The sequence below is a fragment of the Bos mutus genome, chromosome 23 (assembly GCF_027580195.1).
Source record: "Bos mutus isolate GX-2022 chromosome 23, NWIPB_WYAK_1.1, whole genome shotgun sequence".
In the NCBI taxonomy this organism is placed as follows: Eukaryota; Metazoa; Chordata; class Mammalia; order Artiodactyla; family Bovidae; genus Bos; species Bos mutus.
Genome location: NC_091639.1, coordinates 1,103,798 through 1,125,210, shown reverse-complemented (window position 1 = coordinate 1,125,210; position 21,413 = coordinate 1,103,798). Strand labels below are relative to the sequence as shown.

General features: G+C 48.3%; 1 protein-coding gene across 1 annotated transcript in view; it reads left to right on the top strand.

Annotated features, from left to right (window-relative positions):
* The window catches only part of GMDS (GDP-mannose 4,6-dehydratase), a 436,801-nt gene that overhangs the window by 124,885 nt on the left and 290,503 nt on the right, over nucleotides 1–21,413 (top strand).

Here is a 21,413-nt window from a genome sequence, read left to right as displayed (position 1 = left end):
TTGAGTGAATAAGATCATAAGCGGTTATCGGAAAAGCAGGGGTGTAACCACACACTCATGCTGCTTTAATCCTGGAAGTGCTTGCCTGTTTGGCCAACAGAAGCGTCGTTCTGAGGTCTCGTGTGATGAGAAAGATGGAGACCTAACGGCTGCAGCACCAGGCTTGGGATGAATCAGACAGAAACCCTGGCTCCACCTCCAGCGACTTCCCCAGGAAGGTTGGTCTCAGCAGAGGCGAGTGGAGGGAAATTCCTGAGAAGGTGTCACCCCAGGGGGCCCCTTGAGCAAGCTGTCACCCAAAGTCACATCACATCTAGAAAGCTGTAAGCCCGGAGTCTGGCTTTAGGAATACGCACGTGTGCAGAACCCTTAGGCTCGTCACAGAGGCTGATAAAATTCCTCTCTGGGGGAAGTACCACAAACGGCTTTACAAAGGCAATGAGCAGCACGCGCTGCGAAATGACCAGGCACCGGGAGCAGCGCTTCCCCCGCGACCGTCCTCTCTCTGCCCCGTGCACGCTTCTCCCTGCCGCTCTCTGTTCTCTGCGCCCCTTCTCGCCCCCTCCCAGCCTCGCCCCCTCCTGGCTCAGAGCCCCCCGGACCCCACTCTCTGACCCGCTTTTGCGCCTGTTGCTCCAGGCAGGCTCGTCCTTACCATCGCACTCACAGTCTGCGCTTAGAGTCTTCTCTTTGGCTTCAGTTTTGTTTTTTTCTTCCCAAATTCAATGGTAAACTGAGTTCGGGCTAATTAGGTTCCTTTTTGAAATCCTTAGGTGTGTCTGAGTGGAGCTTCCACCTGATTTCCCCCTGGTCTGGCCTCAGCTAGTCCATCCTTCACTGTCTGGAGGGCCAGGGCCCTGCTGAGAGCGCCCTCTGTTTCCAGGATGCCTCGCGTGCTAGGGGCTCAGGCTAACCTGGATGCTCTCTGAAGGGGGAGAGGTCTCTTGTTTTGCTCTTGTCAGTGGCTGTTCACAGAGAGGTTTATGCGCGCAGTTGTCTAGTGAACGCTCACCCGGTGAATCTGGGCTGTGAGAAAGCAGGTGACAGCTTTGCTGAAAGAAGTCCTGAGCTGTTAGGCAGGAGGGGAGGGGGGCAGGTTGGGGAGACACTGCCCACACTGGAGCTCTTGGGTTTGCAGGACATTTCCCGTGGGTTTTCCGCCGCCTTTATCTTTGAGCTGACCTTGCAGTGCAGGCAGCGCGGATCCTTGTTACTGCCGTTTGTGCCTTGTTGCAGATGAGGTACTTGGTTCACTTCTAGAAACTTCAACTAAATACCACACTCCCACCTTCTGCTCTTGACTGCAGGTTTTTTTTTTTTTTTTTAACTGTGACCCCTGCTGCAATCACTAATTTGGCCTTGTAACCTTGGCAAGACACTTGGCCTTTTTCTTCCAAAGCATTTTCATCTGTAAAATTAATACTCCATGTCACAATGTTTTATTATATTGAATAGCTTCTATTTCGCCTTTTGACCTTTTTAACCACCTCTCTTTCCTCCATTCCAGTGTATGAATGTATTATATTACTTTGCAGACAAGTAAAGTAGATAAACACTGAATTAATTGTTATGTCCAAAGTTCCTTTTTCAGCTCTCGTGGGGTGAGGAAAAACAAAGATCTTACTTGTGTAAACAAAATATGTCAACAGATTACATGCAGAAATGCCAACGAGACTCTTAGGACCCAAAACTTGGGTGACGTAGATAATCTACCTGATTATAGAGACTTCACTCAATCTAAAATGTTGGCAAAAATAGCAGCTTCTTTGATGCTGATAATATTTTAGAACAAAGAGTCAAACTGTGATAGCTCTTGGGATCATTAAAAGTTCACGACACTGAGCTTGTTTTCCGTTCCAGAGGAGAGGCAGTCGTGGTGGGAACCCAGGGATGCTACGGTGGCTAAGTGCTGGTGCAGTGTTTACTGAGTGCCTGCGGACTCCAGGTAGCGAGGATCCAACATCTGTCCTTAAATCTGAAAAGCGAAGGGGAAATGATGGGCCCGAAGGCAAGTTCTTAGTGAGATTTCCACTGGGGTTAAGTTTGAGAGACGGTTACTGAAAGATGATTTATTCCACCAGTGCTGCTCTGCCTGCCCCTCCTGTAGGTAATGATTACTTCTGGTGACTGGTTGTAGTGGCAAGCCAAGCCCTTCGACTGGAGGAAGTCCATCTAGAATGAGGATGATGTAAGGAGGGAAGAAGTGTCTCTATTTTTCATGCAGAAGGAAGAAAGAAGTTAAATGTCTCTAGATACAAGTGTGATGATTGGCTCTTGGTTGTTAAATGCACCCCTGTTCAGGATGGAGTGAGAGACCGCCCTTCCATCTTTGCCCTGACCCGTGCTGTCCGAGCGCCCGGGCATCCTGTGCCCGCGGGGCTGTGGGAACTGTCCCAGACATGGGCTTGCAGGGGTGGAAAAGCTTCTGTGGGGCCGGGGCCCTCAGATCCTCATAGATCACATCTTGGCATTTTAGCTCAACATTTCAACAGGGTTTTTATGTTAATATTTTATTTGGAGCAGTATTGTAATTTTCCAAGTGATTTCTCTCATGGAAACTCCCGAGTCCACGAAAGATGGATACAGATATTTCAGGGCTTTTTTATTGCTCGAGACAGCAGCGAGCACATGGCAACAATAAGGTCCTGAAAGGAGAACCAGTACAGTTAGGAGAGGGCTCCTGTCAAAGCCCACCTCTCACAGCCTCAACCAGAAGGGCTCGGAAGGCCCGCCGTGCCGCTCTGTGGCTCTCGGCCAGCCCGCGGCCCGGAGGGCAGTGAAGCCCACGGAACTGATGCACCGGCCATCGACAGCTCTCTGCAAAACGCCTGTGGTAGTAATGGAGAAGCATGTCGGCGCTGGGCGGCAGCCCCACCCGCTCCTGGCTGGAGCCCCAGGGGGCTGTGGGGCGTGGCTTGGAGGGGCACCCCTGCTTTTCTGGCTGCCTGTTTCTGGAGGCCTCGGTGGAGACGCCGCCCGCCCCCTGAGGGAGGGGTGCCCATTGTGTCAGGATGGTGCGAACCGAGGGGTGTGGAGCGTGACTGTTTTTGTGCTTCTTTGAACTGTGTCTTAGAATCAAAGAAGTGTGGCTTCTCCTAGAGGGATGGGAAGGGTTTCGTAGATTCTGCGACTCGGAGGGAAGGCTGGTGCTCAGATGGACAGAGCGGTCGCCTCAAGACCCAGAACTGCTGGCGAAGCAGCCGGCACAGGTGGTTCTAGATTCCGCCAGCGGGGTGACCCCAGCGGTCAACGCTGCAAGAAGAGAAAGCCGGCCGGTTCTCACCCACATGGATCAACCACACCTGGCTAGGTAAAGCAGGTCCTGGATTCGAATATTTCCTTAGATGACTGAATTTCACGGTAGATATTTTTTCTTCTGATGAGACTGGCATGTAAAACACCAGGAGAGGTCAGGAGTGAGAGGTCAGGAGTGAGAGGGTCAGGAGTGAGAGGTCAGGAGTGAGAGGCTGCGGCCGCTGAAGACGCAGGTACAGCCGCAGGTGCGCAGGCACCAGCCTCTCCTCTTGGACTGAGGACATCGGCCTTCACTTCTTTACTTGAGTTGGTGAGAAAGCAAGCTTGATTGAGTCAGGAGACTGAAGAGCTGTAGTGAAAAAAAAGAAGTAAGCGAGGAATGAACATGGAATGAACCTGTTACAGACCCTGGGGCGACAAGGAGAGGGAAAGGTGGGACGTGGGGTGGGCTTGGGCTTGTCTAAGGCAAGGAAAAGGTGTTTTGGTTTTTCCAAGGAAGAGAGAGTACTTTCCTAAAGGCTCCCCCGACTGGTGAATCATGGTTGTAGAAGCAGCAAACAAACAAACAAAAAAAGAAGCAGCAAACATTTCCAGGTGTGGATGGGCTAGTTCAGGGTGTTTCCCAGGCTTCGGTGGCTTACCTGGAGAAACTGGTAAAATCTTGAAAAATGACCAGGGCTGCTAGACTTTGTCGGAGAAGGCAATGGCGCCCCACTCCAGTACTCTTTCCTGGAAAATCCCATGGACGGAGGAGCCTGGTAGGCTGCAGACCATGGCGTTGCTAAGAGTCGGAAATGACTGAGCGACTTGACTTTCACTTTTCACTTTCATGCATTGGAGAAGGAAATGGCAAGCCACTCCAGTGTTCTTGCCTGGAGAATCCCAGGGACTGGGGAGCCTGGTGGGCTGCCGGCTATGGGGTCGCACAGAGTCAGACACGACTGAAGCAACTTAGCAGCAGCAGCAGCTAGACTTTGTGTTGACTCCTGAATTTGGTTATGCTCCCATAGGACTAATTGCCAGGCTGGTTCTCTCACTTTAGTCCCTTTAGACAGTCTCTGATGAAGGGGATGGCCACTGACCTGTTCTCCATGTAATAGGTACAATCTACGTGTAAGCCTGTACTCTTACTTCTGGAAAGTTGAATTCAAGAATTTTATCTGGATTATTTTATTACAGCTACTTGCTGTGAAATGACGGGTCATCAACTAAGATCTGGTAACAATTTTAGATGCTGGAAATTAGGTCTCCATCTGCCACTTGAACAAATAAGCAGCTTCTCCAGCGCTCGGCCCCTGGCTCACTCCCAGTGGGTATTTGCAGAGCTGCCCCTGGTTCGCTCGTCTGTCACGGTCAGTGTGATTTAGAAGATATCTCCCTTCCCTCGGACCTGCAAGACCCACAGGTGCAGGGCCCTCTACACTCGGGTGGAGCCGCTTCTGTGGAGAGAACCCACGAGGAAGGAGGGGGAGGCTGAGGAGATCGAGAGTAACTTGCATCCTCCAGAGACTTAATCTGGAAGAGTAAGTTACCTGCATTCGCCTGAAACACAGAGTCTAGCACTGTGTTTCACATATAGTGGGCATTTGATAAAATACTTTTTAGTTTGGTTTTCTCTACCCAGAGCTGTCCTTGAGACATATAATTTTGACCAACTGACTTATGATTCATAGTATCTTGAATACTGTTTATTTTAGCATTAGTTGTTACTTTCTCTTCAAGTGGAAATAATTTCTGTTAATGTGGGACACTGAAAGGCCTGCCCCCCAATTAACTGAGATGTTTTGGTGAAAATAGACCTCCAAGTGGTGTATCTGTCAGGAATCACTGGCAGATGATAAATACACCATAATTTTAAAATTACTTGATGAGGGGCTTGCCTGATAGACGGCAGTTACATTTAAGAACCCTCAGAGCGTGAAGATGGATTCGAAAGGGAGACCTTGCCGTCCGTTCAGGCAAGCCTGCTTTCCGAGCACCCATGCGACCTTCGACCCCTGACCTCTCAGAGTCACCGCCATGTCAGAGGGGTAGCAGGCGCCCTCTGAACTGGCATTTCGGACTGAGTGTTTCTGATTCAATTGTTACTTCCTAAATAGTTGTTACACCTCTTGTCTTTTTGCCCATGTTATTTAACATGTCTCCAGAAAATGAAGATTTTTGTTTTTTAAGACATAAAGAACAGTTAAGGTTGAATACCTGCCAGCAACGGGCTGTGTAATTGTGGGTAAGTCTTTTCATCTTTTGGGGCTCAATTGTAGTATCTGTCAACTAAGACTATTATGTCAGATCAGTGTTTTTAAACCTTTTTGTCCACTCAAGGGCACAGTGAGAAGTATTCTTGTGAAAAATCCTGGTGCACACGTGCGTGTGTGTGCGTGTGTGTGTGCTGAGCGCACGTGGTGCAGAGTGGCGTGTGTCCTCACGGGGTTCAATGTGCTCCTTGCGTGTGTTGTGGACTGACTCCAGGACCCTGCATCCTCACCCCTGTTTGGAAAACACTGGATGGGCTGCCCTCAGCCCCACCGGTGTTAGGACTTTAAAGTGAACACGCAGAATCGATTTTATGATTTTTGACTAGAAACGCCAGTGAGTTTTTGGTAGTGACGGGCTGCGGTCCCAGCAGAATGAGGGGCGGCCGTGCGGGGCCTGGGGCCTGGGGCCTGGGGCCGGGTGAGCGGCGCTGGGCCTCGTCAGGCCTGTAAACAGAGCTCCAGCGAGGACACTGAGGCGGCTCCTCGAGGCTGCGGGGCTGCTCCCACACAGCCCGGGAGTCAGCTCAGCTTTGCTGAAAATGGAGGCTGCTGTGCTTTAGTCTCGTCGTGTGTGAAGTTGCCATTTTGTAGCCTCCAAACAGTTGAAGAGTCAGCCTCATGAGATTGTTCAACCCGGTAACTCACCAAAGGTTATGTGCCCAGCCGATGGCATTCTGATTGGCCTCCGATGACCCAAAGCCCGTCTCCTTTTCCCTACTATTCTGTGCGGAATTTGCCGCATTTTAAAGGTCACTAAACAAACCGCAGAGAAGCCTGAGGCGTCCCATCGTGCTGCACAAGCCCGAAACACCGTCTGGGTCGGGACCAGACAGTGGGCCCGGAGGTCAGGGGGCGTCCCGACCACCTTTGTTCTGAAAAAGGCACTATTTAGGCGTCGGGAGTGAAGGGTGACTGCAGGTCCCCAGTGCAGTCATTTCTGCGCTCTTTACTTCCTGAAGGTGAGCGTGTCTTGTCCTTGGCTGGGCGTCCGTGGGGACACAGTCTTGCGGAACTGACCGTGCTCTTCTCCATGCGCCTTGTGACCGCTGGTGACTTCTCCGTACCCTGAGCCGGCACCCCCTCCCCGGGATGCCGGATGATGGAGACAACCAAATATGTTTAGAAAGGTGCCTCCCCGCCGGCCCAGAGCTGTCCCCTGGATGCTCTGTGGTCAGCACAGGGGTGGCCCCTGCAGAGCTCCCAGGAGGCGAGGCAGGTGGGAGCTGTGTTCGTTTCCCCTCTGCACTGACTGTCTAATGTAAACATTCCAATGCTGAACACAACACCGAGAGCTGATGTTTCCAGGGAAGGGTCACTGAGCCTCAGATGGACACAAAAAATACACGCAGAAAGAAAGCAGTATGTTAATGCAGAATATCTGAACCTGAGACAGAGGAAGGCCACTTGCTCATCTGATTTAGGGGGATAGAAATTCACAGATGTGTTTGTGATTTTACCAGCTGTGGAGATTTCAAATATTGAAACGGCATTTGAAACAGGAAGATGGGGTTCAGATTAGGGCCCTGTGAATAACAAAGTGAAAATGGTGTTATTCTAGCAGCTCACAGATCCCTCATTGTGTTTGCCTCCGCGGAGTCTTGACGAGATGATCTCCAAAGAGTGTAGCCTGTTGTTCTTGGCTTTTATTGATTTTGTTCCGTACGGTGCGAAGGCTCCACTGCTTGTCCTGAAATAATGAAATTGAGAGAAGATTGATTTTGGATGACTTCCAGTATCTTTCCTTAAACTTGAGTTTGCAAGAATTGGTCACTCAGAATCAAAGCCCCAACTCCCACAGTCCACTCCCTACTGCTGTGAATCAAGAATCTACAGTTTATGTGTCTAGTAGCTTTGAGAGAGGGCTTCCCAGGCGGCTCAGTGGTAAAGAATCCGCCTGTCAATGCAGGAGGCACAGGTTCAATCCCTGGGTTGGGAAGATCCCCTGGAGAATAAAATGGCAACCCACTCCAGTGTTCTTGCCTGGAGAATCCCACGGACAGAGGAGCCTGGTGGGCTGCTGTCCATGGAGCTGCGGAGACTCAGGCACAGCTGAGTGACCAAAAGCAGCAGCAGCAGCTTTGAGAGAACTGAGATTCCAGCCTCTTTTGCAGCAGAAGTGCCACCACATTCAGTGGGTTCCATTGAAAAATAGAAAATAAAAGGGGAGAGCATTCCAGAGCCTCCCAATGCCCTGCCTTTTCTCAGTTCAGTTCAGTCGCTCAGTCGTGTCTGACTCTTTGCGACCCCATGAACCGCAGCACGCCAGGCCTCCCTGTCCATCACCAACTGCTAGAGTCTACCCAAACCCATGACCATTGAGCCGGTGATGCCATCCAACCATCTCATCCTCTGTCGTCCCCTTCTCTTCCTGCCCTCAATCTTTCCCAGCATCAGGGTCTTTTCAGATGAGTCAGCTCTTCGCATCAGGTGGCCAAAGTATTGGAGTTTCAGTTTCAACATCAGTCTTTCCAATGAACACCCAGGACTGATCTCCTTTAGGATAGACTGGTTGGATCTCCTTGCCTTTTCTCATCTGTGTCCTAAAGAGCAGCTCTTGGAACCTGGGGAGTGTGTTGATTTGGAGAAAGGAGGCCTCCCCTATCCTTTCAGATCTTAGACATTTTAGGGCATCTAAATTGTAGAAACAGAGTAAGTTGTTTTTTTAAGTAAATTAATACCAGCTTTGTCCTATGGCATGCGTTTCCTGTTGTGTAAAGGACAAATGAAACTTGTGAAATATGTTCCTGGCCAAACACACCCTGCTCGTGCCCCAGCCCCCTGGCATACCTGCTCTGGCCCAGGGATGGGCTGTGCATCAGTGAAGAGGTGATCCACACGCCGACAGAAGGCTTTCCCATCGTTTTTGCTCCTTCTTCCTTGGAAGGACTTAAACGGTAGTGTTCACAGTTAGAGGCTAGGAACCCCAGGCCTGGGTGTGCGGTGTGACCTGTCCGGGGTCACATTCAAAGTCAAAACTTGGCATAGACAGCTCAGTGGGGGCGTGTGAGGGCTGGCATCCAGTCTTCCTGTGTCGTCTGCCCTTCTGCTGTCTTGGAAGGTATAACATGGCAGCCGTAGGTGGCTGGATGGGGGTTTAGGGTTTGAGAGTTCAGAGCTTTAGTGCCTTCTCTCTCTTTTTACGTGAAGTAGCCTGTCTTTCACGGCTTTTTCAGCCTCCAGTTTTTCCCTAAAGGATCACAGAGTGCTTACCCTTGCTGGGGACCCAGCCTCTGGCCCGTCTTCCGTCTCCACATCTCCTTCCGTGTCTGTCTGCCCTTCCAGCATTTAGTGAGCTCCTTTCACGTTTGCGGCAGCCGTGTCAGGTGTAAAGGAACACAGCCTGTTTTTGTGCTCAGAGCAGATGAGCTGATAGAAAGACACTCAGGTCTGCTTCTCCTGCGCTTGTGCTGAAGGAATAAGGGCTCCTTGGGATTTCCGAGTGAAGGTCGGCTTGCCGGGGCCAGAAAGGACGCAAGAACAGAGGAGCCCTGAGCCCCCGAGGGCTGTTTCAGCAGTCTCTGTTGCAGGTGATGGAGTGAGGGTGTGGGCCCAGTTAGCTCCTGGGAGTGGGCTTACTTGGTTGCACTTGCTGGAAAGACAAGCGCTGAAGGGCAGCTGTGTGCGACAGGATGCAGGAAGGTGCTGGAGAAGACAGGGAGCTTGGTCCCCGCTTGGCAGGCGTCTGTTGTCTGTGGCCGAGGGAGCTGTTTAGAGGAAGGTGATGTGTGGTCCTGGGCGATGTGAATGAGAGGGTCGGTGCTGAGGCTGCCACGGTGTGTCCATGAGGTTTGGATCTGCCATGCCTGCTTTGCATGTGGTGTCAGACACCAGCAGGGGAGTTAGTGGAGGGAGCAGAGGAGGAGGGGTGGGGGAGAAGGATGGGGGCGCCCAGGCACTCCTCGGATGGGGGGCCCAGGGAGACCTCAGATGGGGGGCCATGGACGCCTCTGATGGGGGCGCCCAGGGAGACCTCGGATGGGGGGCCACGGATGCCTCTGATGGGGGGATCCTGGGGAGACCTCGGAGCAGCCTCTGAGGTGTCTGACTTCTGGCCTGGCCTGTCCTTCCCTCCATTAGCCTCTTTAGAGGGGCCATAGTGTTAACGATGTCTATGAGCATATATAAAAATGTGATTTGGGTTATTTTATTTTATTTATTTATGATTAATTTATGATTATTATATCAAATCATTATATTTTATGATTTTAGTTTATTATCTTTCCAGCCTCCACATTAGTGTCTTCCTTCATCACAACGCTAGGTCCTAAACCAAGGACATATGTTACCTTATCATACGGAACTTGTTTCCTTTGTAATTTTACTTTTGTAATTGTAGTTTTCTTTGTATCTTTAAATGCATTATTCTGAGAAAATGCCCCTCAGCTTCATGCACAGCACAAACACGGTCCAGGATGCAGGCTGGACCACGCGTCCTGTGCTCCTGGGTCCCCAGCAGTGTCTCCACATGGGCCCTGGGCGGACGTCTGGACATGAGGCCTGGGCCGTGGACCAGCCTCCTCCCCTGGGGTCTCAGCATCCATCCGGCCCCGTCCCGGGACTTGGCAGGCAGGCAGTCTGTGTGACCGGCTCCTCTCATCCCCGCAGCCAGTGTGGGGCGTGAGGTGTGGGACCTCCCCATGTGAGTGCCCAGATGTGGTCTTGGATGCTGTAGTTTTCTGTAACACAAGACGATGATGGAAAAGGATATAGCACTTGAGACGCACCATGATGATGTAGGCGCTTGTGCCAAAAGGACTGGAAATAAACAAAGATGCTTGCAGGTATCGATACTTTTTCTTTACTTTCCATTTCTCTGTAGAATCTCTTAGCTTTATGGCAGTAGAATCAGCGTCAGGTATAAAGACTGCCTCTGCTTGATTGTGGGTAACAGCGCCAGAGCCACGCCTTTCCAGATTAACTTGCTGAGCCTTGAGCCTGTTTCCGAGCAGCGTGAGGTGGTGGCCCGGGACACTGCCTGCTGCCTGCTGACGGCAAATATGCTTTCACTCACACAGCGACCGCCTCTTCAGAGACGACGTGGCGGGAGAGGCCCTCCCGCGTCATCTTGGCTCCCGGCTGCAGCCGCGCCCTCGCGCCCCTGTGCCCTCTGCGGGCCTGGCTTGAGCGGCTGCAGCGCGTTGTTCGTGCTGTGAGTACAGTGGTTACAGTGTCACACTGTGAGTGCTGTAAGTCACGTGCTTAACGAGGTAGAATCTGAGCTTCCTGTCCCAGGTGAACAGAGTAGATACATTTCTCATCAAACATTCTTCAGTGCCTAGACTATGGAGGCCACTGGTGTTTGGAGGGAGGTGCAATCTACAATATGATAGACTTTTCTAGTTACAGGCTTTCGACTCTACATACAGTCCCTGATATTGTGAAAGTGAAAGTCTCTCAGTTGTGTCCGATTCTTTGGGACCCCATGAACTAGTCCATGGAATTCTCCCGGCCAGAATACTGGAGTGGGTAGCCTTTCCCTTCTCCAGGGGATCTTCCCAACCCAGGGATCAAACCCAGGTCTCCCGTATTGCAGGCAGGCGGATTATTTACCAGCTGAGCCACCAGGGAAGCCCAAGAATACTGGAGTCGGTAGCCTATCCCTTCTCCAGGGGATCTTCCTGACCCAGGAATCAAGCCAGGGTCTCCTGCATTGCAGGAGGATTCTTTACCAGCTGAGCCCTTTTTTATCTTGGAGAATTTGTGTGTGTGTTAAATTGAGACGTGCATGGGACACTTACAAGTCTTAATTCTGGAGAAGCAGAGAAGAACTTTTCTCTTTTAAACCCAAGTCTTTCCTCCTCCCTCGCCCGGTGTGCACCAGGTCCCGGGGCCGCCTTGCCCACTCCTCGTCCTTCTCCAGGTGCCCGCCCTCCCCTGGGCACCCTGTCCTTCTGCTCAGGCAGGCTGGCCGCTGAGCGCCCCGAGTGCAGACACCGCCCTGATCCGGCAAGGATTCCTCGCCTTGGGTGGCCTGACCTCTCTTTAGCCCTTTAGATTTTTTACACCACCCTGAAGAGACCCAACTTCTCTGGTCTTGAACACATTAACAGCTTAACTGCTCTCAAGTCATTTCTCTGCTTTCCTGGAGGTGGAAATTTATATCATCGTGTATGTCAGATGTTACATTTTCTCTTCCTTATTTTGATCCAGAAGCTATTTGAATTGTTTGATTGCTTGGTTTCCTGGCCCGCTCAGAAACCCAGAGACATGAGAGCCCCACAGCTGTCTTCTCTTCAAGGGCCTGGATTCTTCATGAATTTAGAATTTTACTATTTTGAATTTGGTTTGCTTTCCTGTCATCCATTTATTATGAGATTTGCACTGTAGGGAAGGCAGGACTCCACCCCCTCAGGGTGGGAGCTGGGCTTGAGAGTTAAGCTGACACAGACAGACGAACAGGAGGACAGTGTGCAGACGGGGGCCTGTCCTGGGGGCCCCGCAGGCCCTGCAGACCTAGAGACATGCGAGGCCCGGGTTCACACACAGGGTGAGCAGAGACACGTGGTGGAGATGCAGCCGGAGCACGTGGGGAGCGGCGGCCCCTGGGCTGCGTCCCCAGCCCTCGGCCTCCACCCAGTCATCTGCGGGCCAGTGTCTGCCCTTGGGCATCGTGAGGGCATCTTTCACGTGGGGGTTTCCTTCCTGCTCCCAGGACAGAAGGTAGAGGTCAGGGTACCCTCCCTTCTTCTGCTGTTCTTCCAGTACCTTTGGCTCAAAATAATCCTTGAGCCAAAGTGGCATATTTTGGGGTGACATGTCCTGCCACCTCCATGTCCTTCAGTAATTCAGTAGGTATCAGAAGACTTCACAAATGGTTTATACCACAGCATTTGTGATTTTTAACAAGTCCCTGATCTCTGCGTGCCTGTCTCCTAATCCGTACACAGAAGTAACAGTGGTATGGCCTCCCGAGGGTTGTTGTGAGGTTTATAGGAATGTGAGTGCAGTGCTTCGAAGGCCTCCTCCTCCAGCGAGGGTGCCCTGCAAGTGGCGTGCCCTGGGGCTCCCGAAGGACAGCCCACCGTGGAGTTGCCTGCCCTTCCTGGAAGCTGGGGAGGCCTGAGCCCCTGCTTTCATGCCAGCTGCACTACCCAGCGCGGAGCCTCCGCCCCTGGTGTGCCGGCGCCGGGGCTGGACCCCTAGGACCCCCCGGCGGGAAAGGGGGAATGGGGCCAGAAGAGGTGCCAGCGGGCGGCATGGGAGCAGGCGACCCGGGCCCAGGAAAGAGGAAGACAGACTTGACATCTGGAGGAACATCAGCTTCTCCTCTGCCTGTTTCTTTTCATCTCTCAGCCTTGCTACCTTTTATCCTCCTTCCGAAATACTTTGACTCAATTTTGACAAACTGAAAAATACAATAATTACAGGTATACGATTGTGATTGTTAACTGATAATGTTTAAAGATGTAGACTGCTCTAGAGGTTCCCTGAGCTTGAGTTACCTTTTAGCATCCGTTTGATGTGCAAAAACATAATTTATGACCAGATCTACTTTTCAGGTGATGGAAAATATGAGATCTCCTCTTTGTGTTTTGAAAACCATTTCATTAGGTGCTATTTGTTGACGTTCTAAATTCGTGAGATCGCTTTTCCACATGGTCTGTCGTTAATTATTCATTCTCCATATCTTTATTTGTAGGTCCCTATTTATATCACTCAATTCGTCTATCATCTGGGTATGTAGCTCAGCTGGTAACATCTGTTAATTCATAGCTATTTCTGAGCAGTAACGTGAGGGGCAGAAACAAGGTTTATTTATTGCTGGCTCTTTTCTAACCACTCAGAGTACTTCTAACCTTCAAACAGCTTCCCCGACTGCAACAAAAGTGTCTTTTGTTCCTTTATGGAAGTGGGCCAAATCGTTTGACCTAACGACAGGTGGGGTATTATTCAGGGCCGCTGAAACGCTGGGCTCCACACGCTTTGTTCCCTTGGGATTGTGTTCGACTCGCATGTTCCTGGCTGCCCTCGTGGCAGGAGGCGCCTTTATTGAGCTTGAAACGTGCCTGCCAGAGCCTTAAAGGAGGTTTCAGCTGTAGGGTGGGCGTTTTACGTGTTAATAGTTACGTAGTTTGGTTTCATTTGCGCTACTAGAACCACGTGTGGTGTTTGTCTTCGTTTGTGTTCACGTAGTTTCCCATTATGAGAAACACAGCTGTCGTGGTTGTGTTTGTGAGGACTTGTGCATTTTGGGTTTGGGGCCTTTTGAATTTCAAGGATGGATATGTGTTTACTTGCAAATTAAAAAAAAAAACTTGCAAGGAATGTCTAGCACTTTAGACAAGTGACTTATTCTTTAAGAAGTTAAAGATCTTCCTTATTGATGATTGAGTATCTGTTCTTAGAGCAGGAGCTGATGCAGAAGTTAAGGCTGATGCCGACTTTGAGGTCTGTTAAACACTCTTGCTTCCTTCCTTCCAGTCAGAAAAGATGCGTCCTCGGTGTTTTAAGTTCACTGCACTGTGCTCTGCCGGGGGATGATCAGTGGTCAGACAGAGGCTCTGTCCCCTGTCATCTAGTCCTGGGCTCGTGTCTGTGGCTCATGGGATGAACACCATGTTCCTAGGATCTGACCTGAAGCAGACCCTGAAGCAGACCCAGAGGTGCAGGCTTTGTGTGTGATATCTCTGCCTTCACAGGAGCGTGTTCTGTCTTCATTTTATAGGTGAGAAAACGGAGTCTGGGAAACTTGCTGCTTCACTCGAGGACGTTGATGCTGGGAATTTAAACCGCAGTCTTTCTGTTCCAGCTGATTACTGCTCTTGGATCTCTCAGTACAGGTTTTAGACACGTGCTCCTGACCGGTTCTGGAGACGACGCTAGTGCCTTGCCACCTGAAGCTCGGGGACTGGGTCGTGGGCACAACTGGATGTGGCCCATTGTAGCTGCTCAGTTCATGCTTTTTCAGTAAAGTGGTGAAGATGCTTTAAGCGGTCACGGAGCTTAGAATCTGGCTTCATTTTGTTTGGCTGTTAGTTTTTCACCAGTGTTTAACAAAAGCCTGAAAGTAAGATACAGATCATTAAGATCGCTTCCTGTTGGAGACTTGAGGAGGGGTGGCCCTGGTGGAGGCCTCTCCCTTGGCCCGATGAGGGCCATTTGGGCGGTGGTTGAGATGACCGCAGCGGGCAGGGAGCCCTGGGGTCTGGAAGGCAGGACGCACAAGCACTACCTGTGTTCGCGGGAGCGGTTGTGTGACCTCTGTTAATTTCCCATCTGTGAAATGAGGGTGCTTACGTCATCATGTCCCCTATAGTTTATTGACCAGAGAGCAGTTCAGAAAATTGCAAACTAGTGAGTGACCCAGTAGTCACGTGAGAGTGAGGGAGGCTCGTATTCGCTGATGTACTTTTTGTTCTTTTATTTTGAAAGTGTGGTTGTATTATTTATTATCATTTCAATTAGAAAGCTTATTTTATAAATTAAAAAATTCAAAAGACAGACTGTAATACCAGTGCTGAAAATGGACCAATTCTATTTCCATTTTTAATGTAATTCATACTTTTTATTCTATAAGATTTTTAGGTCCTTGCCTCTAAGCTTTGTTCTGTCAGAATTATTTATCATGTATCTGGGGTTGATGAACTTAAAAACTATTCAGGGATGAAGTACAGTCTCCTCCCACCATAGGATTTGAGCAGTAGTGCATTTTTAAGCTTTCCCAAAGAAATGATTTTCCCTTTCTAACATTTCTAGAAAGGGAATGATAATGAAATTACAAACAAAACCATGATATATTTAATAATATTTATCATATTAATGATCAGCTTTTCAACCTGTCTCAAATTCAAAGAAAATAGTAGTTCTGTATAGTTCTGTGTTCTCACCTGGTGCTCTCTGTTGGCTTCGTCCAGACACCGGGTAGGAGGGCGTGTGTAATGGGCCATCGCCGGCAGGGGGACGCGGAGCCTCTGCAGTACTCTTCTCCTGCCGGGAGCAGGCCAGGGGTTCGAATGCCGGGGGCACGTTGGACCCACACGACCGCGTCAGGGAAGCGCCAGCCCTCCAGAGGGTGTCGGTCTCCCCCTGGATGTGTGGGCTGGGACTCAGCTTCTCCACCCCAGCCCCCACACCCAGATTCCTTTCTGGTGACACCAGGGAGGCCTTGAGATGCCCCAGAGACTCTCTGGGGGCCAGGACTCCTGGTGCCTCCAGGCGACCGTGTTTGAAAACTCTTCCTGTGCTTATAATACTCTGCCTGCCTTTACCGTCACCTCAGAAATTAGAGAACATTACATTTCTCTTCTACTTCTGCCTCAGAGCGCTTTCTCACCTGGGTGTAGGGGGCTGGCGGTGAGAGTCGTGGGGTGTGCGAGGGGGACATGCAGTGTCCTGCAGGCAGCTGGGCTGGTCGTGGCTTGGTGCCGCCTCAGCAGCAGCGTGGGTGGCGGGCTGGAGCCCTGGCCAGTGCAGGTACCAGGCTGTATGCGGACATGCGAGCAGCAGGGCTGCCAGCTGCCAGCAGTGAGCCAGGGGACAGTTGGGCAGGTCTCCATCGTCCGCTTTCCGTGGTTAGACCGACTGTCTCTGCGTGCTTGTCTTTGTATTTGTCTGCTTGGTGTTGGTGACCTTTACGAATCTGTGGCGTAATGACTTTTGCCCTGATGGGGAAATTTATTTTTTCTGCACTCTTTTTCTTTCTCTCGGGAGCTCAGTTACACGGATGTTTTAGTATTATTCTGTAGATCCCTACGTTCGTATCATTTTGTTCAGGAACTTCATCCTCAGGGTCCATAGTTCCCTCTGCTGTGTCTCCAGCTCTCCTCAGCCTTCTCTGTCATCACCTGTCTGCTGGTAAGTCCATTTCATTTCAGTAAGATGCTTTTCAGTTCTAGGACTTTCATTTGGTTCTTTTTTCCTTCTTTTTTAAAAGTTCTCTTTCTCTGATGAGATTCTTTTTATCCATCCTGAACGTGCTTTTTCAAGTGTCCATGATGTGGGTGGCAGTCGCAGCTCATGCTGACATCCAGGATTATCTCGGTATCAGCCTTCCTTGATTATCTTACCTTTTGAGATGGCGCAGGTTCTCATTTCTGAGACACATTGCATCCCTCCTAATGGTGTTGATTTTTTTCTTTCGCAAAGATTGGCTGACTCAAGCTGCTAGCAGTAGTTTGAGTGTGGGCAGTAGCTCCAGTCACCGTCGTTTCTTTCAGTTCTGTCCTGGTGCCCGGGTCAGCTAGAGGTTTGGGCACAGTTCACACACAGATGGGCATATGCCATCTTCTTGTCTGTCTGTACTGGAGTCACCCATCCCTGCCAACCTCATCCCCAGTTGCTGCTGTTGCCCTAAACTTAGTCCTTTGTTTCTTCATGTTGCTGCCTCTGTTTGGTCCACGTGGGAGCCTGCCCTCAGGCTAAAGTTCACGAAAAGCAGCAAAGTCACTTGAGCGTCATCTCCTCTCCAGGCCCCTCACTGGGATGCTCTTAAATGTCTTGGCAGTGGTGTTGTGTCGTCCAGGGTTTGTAGTTATTATCTGCAGGCAGCTCAGAAAAACAGGCGTTTTTTCTTCTTTTGTCAGAGGCTTCTTCTGGACTACTTACATTTTAATAATCACAAATGTTTCTTGTGATGAAGATGTGTGAAGGTTATATTTTGCTTGGGAAGAACAATGACTTCTGTTTTTTAACATGTTAGAATGGAGGTTTAGAGCTATTGCTTCACTTTGCGTGATAACTGAATGTACTCTTTTTGCATTTTGGTTTCTTTCGTGAGTATAATTTATTCTGAATTCTGAATGAGCACATTTGGTATGTTTCTTGGAGAAATAGAAATTTTTTTTACTATGTGGAAACTTTTGCTTTGCTAATAAATAAGAAGATGCTAGTTTTTACAAATCAAGTATAAGCGCTTTGATTAGTGAAGTGATTTATGAATGGAGGACATAAATATAAGTAATTAACTCTTGTTTAAATTCTATGTTTAATTATAGAAAAAAGGCACTCTGATGATTTTGCTTTGATAATTGGCAGTGCAAGGTGCTAGTAGTAAAGAACCCACCTGACAATGCAGGAGATGTTAGAGATTCGGGTTCAGTCGTGGGGCTACTACCCTACTGATTTGGGCTTTCCTGGTGGCTCAGATGGTAAAGAATCCCCCTGCAATGTGGAAGACCTGGGTTCGATCCCTGGGTTGGGAAGATCTCCTGGAGGAGGGCATGGCAACCCACTCCAGTATTCAGGCCTGGAGAATCCCCATGGACAGAGGAGCCTGGTGGGCTACAGTCCACGGGGTCACAAAGAGTTGGACACGACTGAGCAACTAAGCACAGCACAGCACATTCATCGATAGAAACATTTTAATTTGAGTTATGCTGTGATTATAAAATGAAATAAATGTGGGGTTTTTTTTGGGGGGGGCTTGGTCATGTTAAACCTAGAAATTAATTTTCTCAGCATGTTTAATTTCTTATTTCTTAAAATTATGTGCAATTTTAGTCTGCTGAATAAGTATGTTATTGACTTAGAAATGTACACCACTTTCTTCTATACTTTCCTCAAATTTGAACTACTTTGATACAAGCATTTAATCTGGTGTCTATAAAAGGATATGAAAAATTAAGAAATTTAAATTTGTTTTTGTATTTCCTAATTTGTTGAAAATCACAGAAAAGTCCAGTAGAGCCCAGACTCTTATGAAATGCCTAATGCTATCCTACATCTATATGTAAATGTGTGTGTGTTTGTGGAACTAAACTTTATTCATTTTTATGGGTTATTTCTTAATTCTTTGTATTTTTACCTTATCGTGGCCAGACCTGGGAACTTTATTTTCAAAAAGAATACCTGTAATACCATTAGTTTTTAAGGATTATAGAATGGTAATGTTTTAAAAATTAAATTTATCAATATTTTAGACTGTCATGAAATATATACTTATATCAATGTTTGGGGGAAAAGTAAAAAATATATTCTCTTACAAAGATTATTCCATTTTGAAATTAGCTATTTTTCAGCAATCTATTGTCATTTAAAACTGGAGATAAAAATATCAAGAGGTGGTATAACAGGATGCTTCTGCTCTAAAGAGCAGAAAGCCCAACCAAAAGTCCCCTAAACAATGCAGAGGTTTTAAACTTGCATAACAGGAAGTCTGGGCACAGGGCCAGGTCACTGGGGTCACTGTGGATAGATGCTCCTTCCATCTTTTCGGTCCAGCAGCCTTATCACATTAGCTTGGTCCTAGGGTGAGTCCCCTCGTTGTCACAAAATGGTTGCTATAGCTCCAGACGTCCAGGTTTCCTTCCATGAATGTGTTATTAGAGGGGAAAACCTTTTCCTGGTGTTTCCTCATATCTCCTTGATCATAGAAATGGAATTATCATAATTGGTAAGCAGCAACCATGATTTACCTTCCCAGACTAGACCATGTGTTTCCTGACCACACAGCACAGTGAATACTGGAACAAAGCTAGGACTTGGGTGGCCAGCAAGGGAGGGGTATAGGGTAGAGGTTGTGTTCTTATAAGCAGATTTTAGATAACCAAAGATTCTTCAGTTCCTTAAAAGAGCCATATTTTCTCCTGCTTTTAGGACCTTCTTCTTGCTGTCTGGAATCTACTCCTAATAGATTCTTTCTCCTCTTTTAACTCCGAACTTGGATATAGCTTCTTTGGGGAAGTCTCTCTAAATATGATTAAAAAAAAAAAAAAAAGGAGACTTTAAAGCAAAGCACTGTTACAGATAAATTACCTTTATAATGATAAAGGTTGTGTCCCCAAGAAGTGATAACAATTCTATATATGTCCACACTTAGCAACCTAAGTCAAGCTATAGTATAGAATTGTATAGTATGAAATAGTATAACAATTGCAGAACTTGACTAAGTAAATGGGGAAGTAGACAAATTTTAACCATCAGATCAGATCAGATCAGTCGCTCAGTCGTGTCCGACTCTTTGCGACCCCATGAATCACAGCACGCCAGGTCTCCCTATCCATCACCAACTCCCGGAGTTCACTCAGACATAGTAGGAGATTTTAGCCTACTTTTCTTATAATTACTAGAAGCAGACTATATATATATATTTATATAGAACTGAACAACAAGATTAACTCACTTGAGCCAAGCAAGTAATATATCACATGGCTTGATACGCACTTAGGTCGGGTTACATGGCGTCAGTTTCTTCCGGGGAACGCAAAAGGAGCGGCACCCTCCCACCTCACTGTAGGAATCAGTAGAAGCTAACGTAAGTAGTGTAAGTGGGGCTTCCCAGGTGGCGCTAGTGGTAAAGAACCTGCCTGCCAGTGCAGGAGACATGAGAGACGTGTGTTCGAACCCTGGGTCAGGACAGTCCCCTGGAGGAGGGCACGGCAACCCACTCCAGTGTTGTTGCCTGGACCATCCCATGGACAGAGGAGCCTGGTGGGGGTGGGGGTGTTAGTGTGCCTAGCACTGTGTGGTTTAAAAGGTGTGCAAAAACAGTTGTGCTTAATCATGAAGATACTTCTGATGTGGGTATGAGGACGCTGCTTTCAGCACGTATCCATTTGACCTCCTGATGGGGCACAGATCTGATGCGATTAGGCGAATATGTAAACCAAAAGAAGAACTTAAAATAGAAGTTTGGAAAGGAGGAAATATCCCTTATTATTTACAGGTGGAGAAGATGGAGAAGCTCTGTAGAGTCAACAAAACCAAGACCTGGAGCTGACTGTGGCTCAGATCATCAGTTCCTTATTGAAAAACTCAAGCTTAAATAGAAGAAAGTAGGGAAAACTGGTAGGGCATACAGGTATGACCTCAATCGAATCCCTTGTGATTATACAGTGAAAGTGACAAATAGATTCAAGGGATTAGATCCGCTAGGCGGAATGCCTGAAGAACTATGGATAGAGGTTTGTAACATTGTACAGGAGGTAGTCACAAAAACCATCCCAAAGAGAAAGAAATGTGTGGTGGCAAAGTGGTTGTCTGAAGAGGCTGTACACACAGCTGAGGAAAGAAGACAAGCAGAAAGCAAGGGAGAAAGGGAAAGATATAGCCAGCTGAATGCAGAGTTCCAGAGAATAACAAGGAGAAATTAGGCCTTCTTAAATGAGTACTGCAAAGAAGTAGAGGAAAACAATAGAATGGGAAAGACTAGAGATCTCATCAAGAAAACTGGAGATAGCAAGGGAACATTTCATGCAAGGATGGGCATGATAAAGGACAGAAATGGTAAGGACCAAACAGAAGCAGAAGAGCTTAAGGAGAGGTGGTAAGAATACACAGAAGAAATTTACAACAAAGGTCTTAATGACCTGGATAACCATAATCGTGTGGTCACTCATCTAGAGTCAGACATCCTGGAATGTGAAGTCAAATGGGCCCTAGGAAGCATCACTATGAACAAAGCTAGTGGAGGTGAGGGAATTCCAGCTGAGCTATTTCAAATCCTAAAAGATGATGCTGTTAAAGTGCTGCACTCAATATGTCAGCAAATTTGGGAAACTCAGCAGTGGCCACAGGACTGGAAGAGGTCAGTGTTTATCACAGTCCCAAAGAAGGGCAGCGCCAGGGAACGCTCCGACTGCTGCACAGTTGTGTTCATTCCGTGTGCTAGGAAGGTCACGCTCAAAGTCCGTAAAGCCAGGGTTAAGCAGTATGTGAACCAAGAACTTCCAGATGTACATGTTGAGTTTAGAAAAGGCAGAGGAACCAGAAATCAAATTTCCAACATTTGTTGGATCATAGAGAAAGCAAGGGAATTCCAGAAAAACATCTACTTCTGCTTCATTGACTATACAAAAATCTTTGATTATGTGGATCACAATAAACTGTAGGAATACCAGACCACCTTACCTGTCTCCTGAGAAACCTGTATACAGATCAAGAAGCAACAGTTAGAACAATATATAGAACAACAGACTGGTTCAAAATTGGGAAAGGAATGTGTTAAAACTGTATATTGTCACTCTG